The sequence below is a fragment of the Paralichthys olivaceus genome, chromosome 4 (genome assembly GCF_024713975.1).
Source record: "Paralichthys olivaceus isolate ysfri-2021 chromosome 4, ASM2471397v2, whole genome shotgun sequence".
NCBI classification, from domain to species: domain Eukaryota; kingdom Metazoa; phylum Chordata; class Actinopteri; order Pleuronectiformes; family Paralichthyidae; genus Paralichthys; species Paralichthys olivaceus.
The window spans coordinates 3,727,120-3,740,708 of record NC_091096.1 but is presented as its reverse complement, the minus strand read 5'-3'; the positions used below and the strand labels follow the sequence as shown (position 1 = coordinate 3,740,708).

Below are 13,589 nucleotides of genomic sequence, written 5' to 3'. Positions count from 1 at the left end.
TTTGAGTCGATCACGATCATTCACTGCCTTCTGCTGGACCTGCTCCCATGATCCTTCACTGCTTCACAACGTCATCAAACTAGGTCTTTTGCTGTTTTGACTGAGAGACGCCCCAGAGTTAAAATTACGTTTTAGTTCCTGCACCACAACCATGAGTTTATTTCCATCACATAACTTCACTGTGCTGATTTTATGGGTTTAATCCATTTCTGTGCCGAGCATGTTGTTGGCAAACAAATGCTGAATGAACCAATCTGGCGTATTCATCTTCCGTGAGAGTTCTGCTTGGTTTCGTGCTTCCTTCTGTTTTTGCCTCCGTTGACGCTGCGGAGCCTAATGAGAGAGTTTTGGCTCTTTCCAGCCGCCTGTGGTACTTTGTCATTTATGACTGCACCAGCTTGTGTCGTCGCACTCGTCGCCATTTGTCTGCGGCGATGTTGACACGAAGCATCCCACGCTGCCTTGTCAACACTACTGCGAGTCCTGTTCCTCATCACACTGAAGCCGACGGATCTAAATAAATAAAACTTGTATCGTCATAATTTGAGTTTGGCTGAGAAACGTTTTTGAACTTGAGGATCACGAAAAAAAATCCCTGTATGGCTTTTATTCACAAACATTAGATCACATGAGAGAAGTGATGAGCAGACTCACCCTCCGTATCTTAATTGGTCTAATCACCGCAAAGATCCCTCACCTACCATGAACCCTGTCTTGTTTGTTGCCTGGCAACAAGCTGTCACCCAAGGTCTCCCATGATCTGGTCGGTTAAAAAATGTCCGCCACGCTTCCCCCTGTGCAGAAACCCCGACATTTTTTTTACGTTACAAATCCTCCCTCCAAGCATTGTCATCTTTAATGAGCTTTTCAAGCCAGCCTCTAATTTGTGGTCATGATTCACTCTCACAAAGATGAATAATTTGTTATTGACTGGGAGGAGAGACGGCGGTGAGGAGAGAAGACACAATGGGCTTTCAACCCAGAGCTTCTTGGCTGGCGAACACAAAGCTTTTCATTGTGCGTTTACATATTGATGATGCATTTCTTCATCTCAATTACCTTTTCTTTTCCCTCGTCACGCTGAGCGCTGCCGCTCCGTCTGACTCGACAACTTTCTGCGGTTTCGTCAAACGGACGCAGAACAACATCCACTTGGCTGCGACATTAAGCAAGGAGAGAAAAAAACAAAACATTAGCTGAACAAAAGTGAAAGAGGCACTTTAACACATAGAGCTAACGAAATTAGTCACGTCTGAGGCGAGGTCACTGAGCCACCTCCCACACTCTTGGCAGCCGGCAGCTACTCCAGTGGGGAAAGAAAGTTTTCAGCACATTCGAAGCTACGAGTCATTAGCGGCGCTGATTGAAACACAGTTAAATTAAGACGGAAGCATTTTAGACCTCGATGTCACATCTGAAGATTAATAAGTAATAGCTGCGGTGTGGTGACATGCAAATAGAACAGACACGTCTCCGAGCCAGATTAACATGCTGCAGCAGTGAAGTGCCCCCCCCTCCTAGGCTGAAGTGCTTGGCTCCACTTGTGGACAAAATATTACCAGCCAGCTGCTCGCTAGATAACAAATACCAAGTGCAGCAGCAGAGGGTTGGAGCACATGCAGGCGTTTGTTCCTCCGCTTGTCCTCCCCCCCCCCCCCCCCCCCCACTCCACTTGTTGGATAAAACAGGAAGTTTACCGCTCTGGAAAACTGTCATTGAGGCCTAATAAACCTGGGACCTAGTACCGATATATATATATCGGAAGCCCCTCCCACAAGACAAACCATAAAGACAAAATCAATTAACAAATCTCCACAAGATGTGAAATTAGAATAGAATAGAAACTCTATTGTCATCGTACAACATTCATAGGATAGTTGACCCACCTCCAAAGAAGCCCGAAAGTAATATTACAAGTAATACACACCCCCACACACACCGATAAATAAACGGCCAGCTAAGATATGCAGGAAGGAAAGGTAAACAGGTCCCACAGTGCAACCGAGAGTGGAACACATGCGTGAGGACGAATAAATAGACAGCGGGTTAAAAATGCAACGTGCAAATATGAATGAAACAGATCCCACAGTGCAAATAGAAAATGGATGATCATCTTCACTCGCATTCAGTGCACTCGAGGTATATACACACTAATATACACACTAATATACACACTAATATACACACTAATATACACACTAATAAACACATTAAAAACATTTATACGTCCATCACAGAAATATCACTATGCTCCATTATATGGGCAATTAAAAGAGTGAACCCCCCTCCCCCTCTGGACTGGCTGTCATGTGGTACACTCCAGTTACCCCCCCCCTACAAATGGAGTTGGAATCCTCCACTTGCTGTTTGACAGAGGAACCAGGAAACCCTGCATGAGGTGAGGGGGGGGGGCAAACACACTGAATGACATGTCTTGAGTTTATTTACCACATGTTGTGACTCTGTGTCTAAAGACAGTTTATCAAGATTCAATTGTTTGTGTGAGTGCTAGCTTAACATGCTACCATGCTGGCCAAAGCTACAGCCATGCTAATGACACTGAGGTGGTGCAACCGATGTTAGCATAGCACACGACAAGAAGGACTGTGTGTGTGTGTGACCACATGACACTGCCACACACTGGTGATCAGTGGGATAGCACTGAACTCGCTGGCATCACTTGCTTTGAACATTTATAGAATCTATTTCTATCCGGTACAACAGCTGAGTTTAGAACTTCTGGCACTTTATGTTTGTTTTTAAATGTTTCTCCTAAAACTTTCTGACGGGGGTTAATCGAACACGTTTTATTCCCGAGGTTAAAGACGGTGGTGGTGTTTGTGCTTCTGATATAATTTACAACACAAACTGTAACGATAAGAATAAATATACTCTGTTCTCATGTATTGTGTTTTTTATAATCCAACCGTCTCGAGAAGAAAAGTCGCTCGTATAAAATGATTAAGTAGCTCGGAGGTGTGTCGTCTTCTCTCTTGGCAAAGTCACCTCAACAGTTGCGTCTCTTAATTTTCCGGTGCCGCATTAATGCAAAGGTAATTGCACGTTGACTGTGAGAAAAACAAACAGGCGGCGTTGGAGGAAAGGTTCCGGTTGGAAAGTAAATTGCTGTAATGAAGTCGTTAATACGACCAGAAGTGACACGTTTCTCCCATGATGCCCTAGTGAGGTGTCATTGTGTCTTCCTGCCGCCGCTGTGCTCTGATTTAGACGTGTGCTGTTTGTTGTGTGTGTGTCGTTGTGAGGGATTATTCTAATGACGTGTACTTTTACAATAACTCATCAGCTTTGATGGTGTTTTTATGTCTCTGACAAAGACAGGAGATTAATGTTGAGGCTCGTCCGTTATGGTTTATGTGTAATTTATTTCTCTTTTCCTTTCATTTGTCATTTTGGTTCGTTGTGAACAGTGAACATACATCATTATTAAAGCCTTGACACCCTGTATTTATGACTTTCACTTGTGTGTTGTTGCTCTGCAGACATTTGGCGTCGACGATTAAGAGGAGGAAGAGATACTTCCACCTCCTGCAGGAAGAAGAGGATGAGGAGGAGGAGGAGGAGGAAGAAACCTCCCAGTTTCTCCTCAGCCATTCAGGACAATGAGGCAGAACTCACAGATCTATTTCAATCAACAGCTGGAGCCACATACTGTAACTTTATGTAAGTTTTTATCTGCTCTCTAAAACTTTCTGAGATGTGTTCATTTAAAAAAATATATATACCTGAGGTTATAGACGGTGATAGTGTTGAAATGTTATATATTTCCCTGCTCATGTCCGTAAATGTGATATATTCCCTCGAACAATCACAATAGACTAGAATGTGCAGTTTACATAAAAATGTGTAACATAAAAAAGTCAAACCAACATGTGTCCTTATTATAGTTCAGATTTAATCACGCTTAGCTCATGTTCCCATTGTGCCTTTAAATCACTGCTAATTCAGGCTAATCACGCTATGTCCTCTGCAGGGACCAGCTGATCAGGTGACCCTAACCCACGACCTCTGACCTCTGACCATCATACTGACCTCCCAGCTGCCGAGTGAAGAACTGAGGTGAGGCGACAATAAAATGTTTTCATAAGGAGAATTACAGTTCGCTCTGTCGTAATGATCCTGGAGACTGAGCTTCCTCTTCATCGCTGCACGCTCACATACCCAAACACATCTCTGTGATTTCTGAAGTCAGTGCATGCATTTATTATTTTTGTTTAGCCGTCTAATTTCAAACAAGAACCTTCAGATGATCCTCCGTGTTAACAGATGGAGAGAATCTCCATCCGAGCAGCTACAAAGCTCCCGCATGTTTGTTAGTCTCTCCGAAGAGACGTGATAAACGCAGCTGCTTTTGCTTTGTCCTTCAGTCTGTCAGGTTCAGTAAATAACCTTCAAACGTACAGTCTTCATACACTTCACCATTGTGCAGTTTGTGGAGTTGTTGCTGCAGAAAGCTTCATGCAGGAAGGTCTTGAAAGAAGCCAGATGGGAAATATCAAGACGTTTGACCTTCACAATAAATGGTTTGTGGATTTAGAGTCGGATTGAAACATCAGATGTGAAAAGTTTTTACCTCTTGCTTCAATCATTTCACTGACTCTGGTGTAACGCCGCTGTATTTTCTCTTATCATCGCGATCAAACTCTCCCTGTTCAAATGAGGACACAGGGTTTTTTTTATGCATTTTTCAAAAGAATCACCGCACCCTGTGTGACACAGGAGGAGAAAAAAAACACGAAGCATCTGATATTGAGGAATCGCCGCGCTCCGAGTGTTCCCACCTTTTCTGTCAGTCAGCGTTCATCTGCTGGATTCATGTCAAACAGATGTGTTACTACACCTCAGCAAACATCAAACAAAGGAGAAACAAACAGGCAGATCGCTGAATATTTAATGCAAAACATCTGACAATGACACATTCCCCCCCGATGCTTTCACTTTGTTTCTTTCACACACCGGGCTCCGTTTGATGCCGTGTGAACCAGAGCTAACCTTTCTGGAAAAAACGCAGTGAAAGTTTCCTCTGACAAATCTGCCTCGTTAGACGCTCGGGTGTTTGCTGACAATAAACTGAGGTTCACAAAAGCAACACTTTTCCTGCTCTGTGATTGACGTCCTGTAGAGGAAGTGATGGAAACGCTGCCTGATCCACAAGGACCGTTTGAGCAAAAGTGCAAATCACAGATTATGTTGTGACAGGTGTGATGTCGCAGAATATGGTGAGCAGACGAATAAATGGCAAAACAAGAACATCTAAAGCTGCGTTCAGACATGAACTGAACTCCGGATAATGTCCGAACGAGCCCATGAGATAAAACAGATCCTCAGGGATTAACAAGCGAGTGGACGCATTGATGACAACACGCAACAGATGCAACATTGAAAAAAAACGAAGATGGACACCGAAGGAGTCAGGAGAGCTTTCAGTGATAAGGGTCGACAATGTTGTGAGCGTCCGTGCTTCTACTCCACCGACATAAATCTTCGCTCCGCAGCTTGTGTTCATTGTACATCACCTCTCAGCTCAACATGCATTTCCTCTGACGCTGCGTTACTGCCAGAGCACGCTCGTGTTTTCTGGCAGTAACCGGTAGAAAAATACCATCCCTGTTCGCAGGCCGCTACCTGACATCTGACAGATGCTAATCTCGCAGAGCATCCGCCCGGGCAGACAAATGGCCCCGTCGATAATGAAAAGAGCTCGGAGCGACCGGCAGCCACATGTGTGAGGCAGAGAAAAGAGGATGAGGGATTCATATTGTGTTTGATGTGTGTGCAGAGCGGACGTGGTCATAAAGCCTGGAAGCGTGGAAGTGACAGCACTGTTTGACACCAGGTGACGGCGAAGCAAAGCTTTTAGAGGGACGGCTCGTGTGTATTTTACCCTTCATGCAAGTCTTGAGAGAAAATTCACTTGTTATTCCTCTTTTGCGTTAGAAACCTGCGCACACTCACTGATTTTTGTGTAGAAGAGGTTTAGAATGGCAGGTTCAGAGCGCATCCCTCCACCAAGACCCAACAGTCCCCTCATTAAACCGCATCTAAATTCAGAAGAGCTGTATTTTTAATTTAAACTGCACATACTCATGAATTTCAGGCCCCTAAACAGGGTCTACAAATTACTTTCTGAGAAATCACAAATCAGCATTTTTTAAAATCTGCCTCCTGACTCACGTCGAATCCTTCCACCAAGTTTCATAATAATCTGTCCAGCGGTTTTTGCATAATCCTTCCGTAACAAACAACGGCAGATGGATACGTAACCTCCATAAAAATACAGAGGTATCATCTGGTGCTTGTTCAGCGGCTCAGACAGTTTTATTTATCAGTGAATTAATTATTAACCCATTTTCAAACTGTAAAGTTTTTTGTTTGGTTTATCTTGTGAAATGATGAATTATCATAATGAAAGCATATTGAATATTGATGCTTATAAATATTGATGGGCTCTTACGGGCGAGCAAATGTCAGATGTTGAGGTTCACATCTTTGTGCTGCTGCAGGGAGGTCGTCCATCGTCACCTCTGCCGTCTGATGTGGACGCTGGAAGTCTTGACCCCTGGATCACTCCGGCACCGACTGCTGGGACCCCGAGTAAGTTATTCTGATGTTAAAGGTTCTTACCACTCACACACACACACACACACACACACACACACACACAAGTGATCATTTAGAGCAAATACATGGGTAAGAGATTCGATTTTAAATTTCTATATAAAAATATGCTCGGTTCGATGTTTTAGACTGATTAGTTTTCTCTGCCAGTGAGGTCAGGTTTTTTCCCAGAGTCCACTGGTTTGTTTGTTTTTAAGCTTTATTGCACAAAAACCTCTGAATAGATTTCCACTAAACTTGGTGGACGGGAGGTTCACTGGCTAAGAAAGAACCCTTTAAGTTTACAAAGGTGAGAATCCAGGATTTATTTTAATCAGTTTCTTGGACATTTCGACCAGTTTCCCAGAGAATAATTCATGGGTCTGAGGAATGTGCTCGACTAAACTATTTGCGTTCTTTACTCTTTCTCATAGACACTTTATAAAAATGGATGATGCATCTGCACTTCCTCCCACTAGGCGATGAACCTCCTGATACACGCACTCGACCAAATGTGTCATTCTCTCTTATTTTGAAGCATCAAATAAGTGATGAAAACCAAACTCATCAGAAACAGAACTAACTACGATGGCTGAAACCATCTTTGAGAAAAATTTATATAATGTGCACTTTTTAGTTTGGTCCATGTCCCATCAACAAACATGGAGGAGGCTGGATTTCTTTATGAGCGATACTGCAGCCAGCCACCAGGGAAAATGTCTTCTGTTCTTGTGTGTGTGTTGGATAATGACGGCGACTTCTCTCCAAAAGCCCCATAAATAAATAATGATCCGTCATTTACCATTAAAGACTGATTCCACTGCCGGGGGCCTTCGCCCAGAGGCGGCCTGACTGACACATCCCTCAGTGATCGGCTTGTTAAGGCGCCGACCTCTGGGCGCTGACCGATGAGCAACTCGTGTCACATCCACTGTGCTTCTAAGTGAAACCACCTGAAGAGATGCTGCATCTGCTGATGAAGGGCGGTGGGGATCAGGGGCTGCGGGCGCCGGCTGACAGAGCGGGATGAAATATCAAGTCCTGAGCTCCGGAGGGGGTCCAGGCTTAGCGACGAGATTGCATTCTTCCATCTTGCTCCCTAACACCCCCCACCCCGAGATCCGGCTCCCGAGTTATTGACCCACCACGGGGAGTCGAGCAGGAGGAAATGGGGAGAAAGCAGGAGTAGCAGCCGCTGTGTGGTTCTCGTACACTCATATATTTAACCCTGACGCCACATTGCACTTAAATCCTCAGAGGCACTTTCCAAGGTTCTGTCTTTACATCTCTTCACAGATTATTTTTCCTGCCTTGATATTGATCTATGATGATCTTTATGATCTTTGTCTCCGACAATCGTTCTGTCATGTTCTCTTTTCTATTGCTCGTGATGCCGAGACGAGAGACAGGGAGGGTAATGATTTTAATGCCGCAGCTTCTTCAAGTGTCAGAGGGAGAATAGATGAATTCATAAAGTTTAAAGGCGACCGCGCCGCATTCAGTCACAGCGGCTCCTCGTAAAAATGTAGCACAGAAATATTATTGCACACCACTGTACGCCTTAAATAATTGATAGAAAAATGTAAAAAAAAGGAAAGAATGGAGGGAAAAGAGCCACAGGAAGACTTTTTTTTTCGTACTCAAACGTCCCCGTGTTACAGCCTCCGGGCCTTCACTCAGCTTTAAATCCAATTTCCCAGAACGTCTTAAGCTTTATGGGCCAAATGATCTAGCTGAGGTATTACTGTACAGGAAGACAAGGAGAGGATGAAATGAAACATTATCACAAGGTTGAGCCTCCGCCAGGCCCCTCGCACAGGCGGCCGCTCTGATGTCGGCCATCAATCTGAAAACACTGTGCAGTTTAACGTTAAGATGAATTATGATTTTGATAATGGCTGCGGCGACTCTCGGGCTGTCTCTGCCTCGAAGGCCTGTTTCCAGCGGAGGAGGTGAAGCGCAGAAGGTCAGCGGAGCGATCAATGTATCACGACGCCTCTGATTTCTTCCCATTTGCAGAGACCCTGGCCGGAGCGCGGCCACGATAACGATACTGAAGACGAGAGAGACGTCGAGAGAACAAACGAGAGCAGATTGGTTCAACCACGGTATTCATCACCCTTATTTGAAACGATCTCAAGCGCCCTCTGGTGGCTGGATGCAGTACAGGTCATAATTCTGCCTCCTCCATGTTAGCAGATGGGACCAAATTAGACAAGACAAAGTTAGCGTCAAATAAAGATGGTTTCTGTTGTCGTGGGTTGTTTCTATCAGAGGGCGCTGTCCCTCCTCAGGAAGCGTTAGATACAGTCAACAAGGCAACGCACAGGCCGCGACATAACATCAGTGATTTAATCTGCTTATTGACAAAACTATCTCATTATTGAATATATTTTTTAAAAAATTACCCAACACGTTGAACAAAGAGGTTTAAAATAAATCTCAAAATCAAACGCTCCCATTGGCTCCAGAGCTCGGAGCATGAGCAGTGATTTGTCTTTGAGAAATTTCCCGTGGTTACGAAATAAAAGAGTCAGCAGTCGCTCACGGGTGTGACGTTCAGGTGTCCGCGTACTTTTTAATCTTGATGCACAGACACAATTTAACAGTCAAACGTGCATGTTAACACACACACACACGCACACACACACTCTCACTCTTATTCCTCAGGGAGGGTGGTGTGTGGCAGTAGAGGACATTTGGAGAACTGTTGCTGAAGTGTTGTGCCTCCTTCCACCCTGATAATTAGGCTGATGGCAGCATCACACACTCGTGAGGCTCGGGTCTTTTCTGACAGACAGGTGGGAGAGAGGGAAGGGCACAGGGGGGGAGTGAAGGGAGGGGGAGGTTTGTGTGTGTGCGTGTGCACGCATCTATCTGCACTGTTAGGGCTCAGATGTTCCCACGAGGAGCTGATATGAAAGCCTTTGCTGTAGGTTTTCAGGAAAGTGGGTGTTTATTGAAAAAACACTGATCATAAGAACATTTCAGTTTCTGGGCTTTAAGTTGTTTGTTTCTTCCTCTTTCTTATGAAGAAGTGGCCAAACACAGATGGAGAGACATCACAGAGAGATATATTTCTGGCTTTGGTGAGAATGAAAAACAAAAGATCTAAAGAATCAGTGGTGGATGCCAGATTCTGGTTTGTCCTGCAGAACCAACACAAAGAGCAGACAGACATCGAGGAACAAGGAAGTTGATTGACACTCAGTGGAGGAGCAATGAAATGAGTTCCTTTAATTTCAAAGAAAACTGAATTAACCACAAGAATGTAAACATTTAATTTAGGGTATTTTTTTGTCTTGTGCACAAAAGTGGTTGGGTGTCTTAAAGGTTCAGTGTGTAGAGTTTAGTGACATCTAGTGGTTAATAATTATAATAACATGACATGACACAAAGATTACAAATTAGATTTTCTAATACATTTTCCCACTTTGAGAATTTGGTTTCACAAGAAGAAAACATTTAAGGTTCATTTAAATAATTGCAAACAAAGAAATTCAAAGGTACACACAACCAGGAAAACATTTTAAATTGATCAGAACTGAGCATCATTGTTTTCAGGAGTTAAAACCACTGTAATATATATATATATATATATATAGTATATATTTTTCTTAATAATGCATTCATTGTGTGTATAAATGCCTTTTACGTAAATTATGTAGATGCAGAACGATTGAGAGGTCATTTCAACATGTGACCTCACGACTTTTCTTGGTAGCAGAAAATTCAAATCTAATCTGGGCCTGAGAAGAATAAAAAAAAAAAAAATAGAAATAACACAGACTGGAAACTGAGACGACTCATCTCTGTTGTCATAGAAACGGAGATTTGAGCGGAACTAATGATCACAAAGGCTGAAACAGAAAATTCACTTTATTCTTACGGATGGAGATAGAGACAGAAAAAAAACATGATGGATGAATTCCCTGTTCACCTTCATGCACACACACACACACACACACACACACACACACACACACACACACACACACACACACACACACACACACACACACTCACCCACCTGCTGAGTCAGAAATGGAAATCAAAATAAGAGTTGGGTGTGTTTGATGCTTCGTGTTTGATGCTTCGTTCAGCTGGCTGATCAGAGCCTCTCTGCCCTGCGCTGCTTCCCAGAGTGCACTGCTCCAGGCTTGTGAACAGAGTGTAATTAGTCATCTGATCTCCACCTCCTCCTCCTCCTCCTGTAAATTACACTTTTCATATCATAACCTTGTGATGAAAGACGCTGTAGCCGCGGCGTTAATGTGATGTGGTCGTTTCTTCGTCTTCTCTCCTCCTTCACTCTCACGTTTTGTTCTCCTCCATCCCTTCCTCCCTTCGTTCTAAGTCTGATCATAAAAGGAGTCCAAAAAAAATCAAAGGCTTAATTCAGCGTCATTGGTTTAAAGCAATTAACTGCTCTTCCAGCTAATCCCCAGAGTTAAGTCTCAAATCCAGAAATTGGCCACTGGAGATGTGCGGCTCTGCCCACACTACATTGTTTCGCCTGGTAAATGAAGTTGAAAGAGGATTTTTTTTTTCCTTTACTTTGAAAGAAAAAACAAGTCAAACTCTTTGGTGGAAAAAAGGGGCATTGTAAAACTTTGAATAATTAGGGGTTTTTTTGCATTTCAACATTTTTATAGCAGATAATTAATCCGACACATTCATTTGGGATAATTAAAATGAGAACTCTGTTTATTAAACCTAAAGCCCGTCAATTTGCAAAAGTTATTGGCTATTACAGTTTTGGCCGTGGTCTTTTTTGTCTCATGAGGAATCGTGCTGTACATTTTAATAAAGTGCCTCATCTTCCTGATTTGCCACAGAGTGATTAATTTGGTCACAGCTCATAGAGAAGTTGAATCATTTATGCTGGTATTTAACATTTTAATGGATGCTTTATATTCTCTGGAAGCCGAAGATTTATTTTGTCTTCACTACATGTGACGTGTATGTTCCACCAGCTCATACAGCAGCTCTTTCATGGTGTAGGAAAGATGTGTGAGCACAAGGGGGAGCTATGAGACTGTATATGAAAACTACAACTATCAACACCAAGAGGTTTGTGACTTTACTTTTTAGGAAATACATGTGCTGTTTATTTCTCCACAACTTCATCCTCATGGTTTTTATTTGAAGGATATTTAGAGGCTTGAAAATACTTAAAGTCACCAACTTTTCACACTAACAAACGTTCCTCTTGTCCACTTATTTGTCTTTTTAGCCAAATCTGTACCAGGAGATTTCCTTAAAGTGCTTTAGAGGAAAAGGGAAAGAAAGAGAAAACAATAAAAAGGATTCACAAGAAGCTCACGGGCGGCCACATCAATTATTCAGTCTCCAAAGATGCAATTCTTATTATTTAAATTTAACAGGAGGATAAATGTTTTAAGGCTGTTTGCTAAAGAAGGAGAAGAAGAGCAAACATCAAGTTGCCAGGGAATCAAATAAGAACATGATAACTTATAGGAACTGGACCATATGACAGGAACAGTATTTCCCTGACCTCCACTAAGTGAATGAATGAATGAATAATGTGAATGTGGAGTGGGATCAACATTATAGACAAACTGAGACAACAATGTTATTCCTGAATGTTGTCGTATAAACCTGATAATCAGCCGCCTTGTTTTCCTTCAGCTCCACTTCACATCAAAAAATTATGTCTTCAGAAAAGATAAAGTGAATTAAATGTTTGTTTTCATCAGTAGGTCGCCAGAGATTTAATATATTTTTTTTGTTTCCTATTTTTTTATTTTGTACTTCCTTGCAAATTCCTTGTTTGTGTAAACCTGTCCGGCCAAAAACCTGATTCAGATTCTCATTTGTCAAAGCAGCAGCCATGTACAGAGTCTCAGATAACTCAGGCTGAGACATGGTGCGTAAAACGCATCATAAAAACAAAGTCTACTAAAAGATATAAGAATGAAAGATCGAGTGTGATCGTCGTATATGTTTTAACTCCACCTTCAGCTTCTGACTCGTTTCTGTGGAGCTTGAACCTGAGAAGCAAAACTACAGAGACAGATAAGCACATTATAAAGATCATAAACCAGTATCATTACCCCTCCACTGCCACTCAGTCTTAAATTCTACTCTTAAATTACGTTGCTGAGCTCACAGGACGATTCTGGTTCCCGGTAGAAAAGCCTGTAGGTCAAAGGTCCAGAGTCTGAGATGATTGTGTTAAGAGAGCAGGAAAATAAACCTGTTCTCCTCTCACGCTCCTTTGTGATGACAACCCCTCGTTCTTTTCTTTCTATTTTTAGTTCCATTCATCTTCAGTCAGCGATTAGAAAGGCTATGTGAGGAATTTACCGTAAAGGTTTGGTGGAGCTGTGCCGTGGATGACAGACAGAAAGGCGTCTTGTAAAACGTCGCCACGGACGTTTCGCTGCTGCTCTTTACTGCCTGATATTTGACTTGGCTGCAAAAGGTGTGATCACATGATTACGTGTGTCAGGTGACTGTTTTCTCTCGGACAGTAAAGGGCTTTCAGTAATTACAGGTGTGAGCCAAGACTCTGCATCGATATATGACCTAGTTTTACCTTGTACATGTTGTAAAATATTACATTGTCCTCTTGCAGCCACATGCAGCTTGTAAACAAATAGAAACACAAGTAAATATACGAGAAGATTAACTTGAAATCTCTTATTGGCTTTTAAATAAGCTGAACAAAATGTTTCCAACAATGTTCCCAGAATTTCCTTACTTTTGGGAAGTTAGTTTTTCTTTTGCATTGCCCACTGATGGATATTTTGGGGCACACAGTCACGTAAAACATCTCGAAAGAAAACCTTAATCATTACAACACATGTGAAAGTGTTAAAGTGGATAAAACAAAGTGTCATTAGATAAATTGAATTGAATTCTACCCCTGAAGGAGCAACAAGTGTCACAGCAGCATTTAAAGTCTGATATCTCGGGTGGCGCACTCTACAATCCAAACTTACTAGGTG

The 13,589-nt window shown here is 42.6% G+C and overlaps 1 long non-coding RNA gene across 1 annotated transcript; it reads left to right on the top strand.

The window, feature by feature from the left end:
* Window positions 1–2,334: 2,334 nt before the first annotated feature.
* On the top strand, window positions 2,335–13,048 carry LOC109644367 (uncharacterized). The gene is made up of 5 exons (XR_002203809.2): window positions 2,335–2,398; window positions 3,501–3,681; window positions 3,992–4,077; window positions 6,522–6,612; window positions 9,651–13,048. It is a non-coding gene; the product is annotated as an uncharacterized lncRNA (long non-coding RNA).
* Window positions 13,049–13,589: the final 541 nt, after the last annotated feature.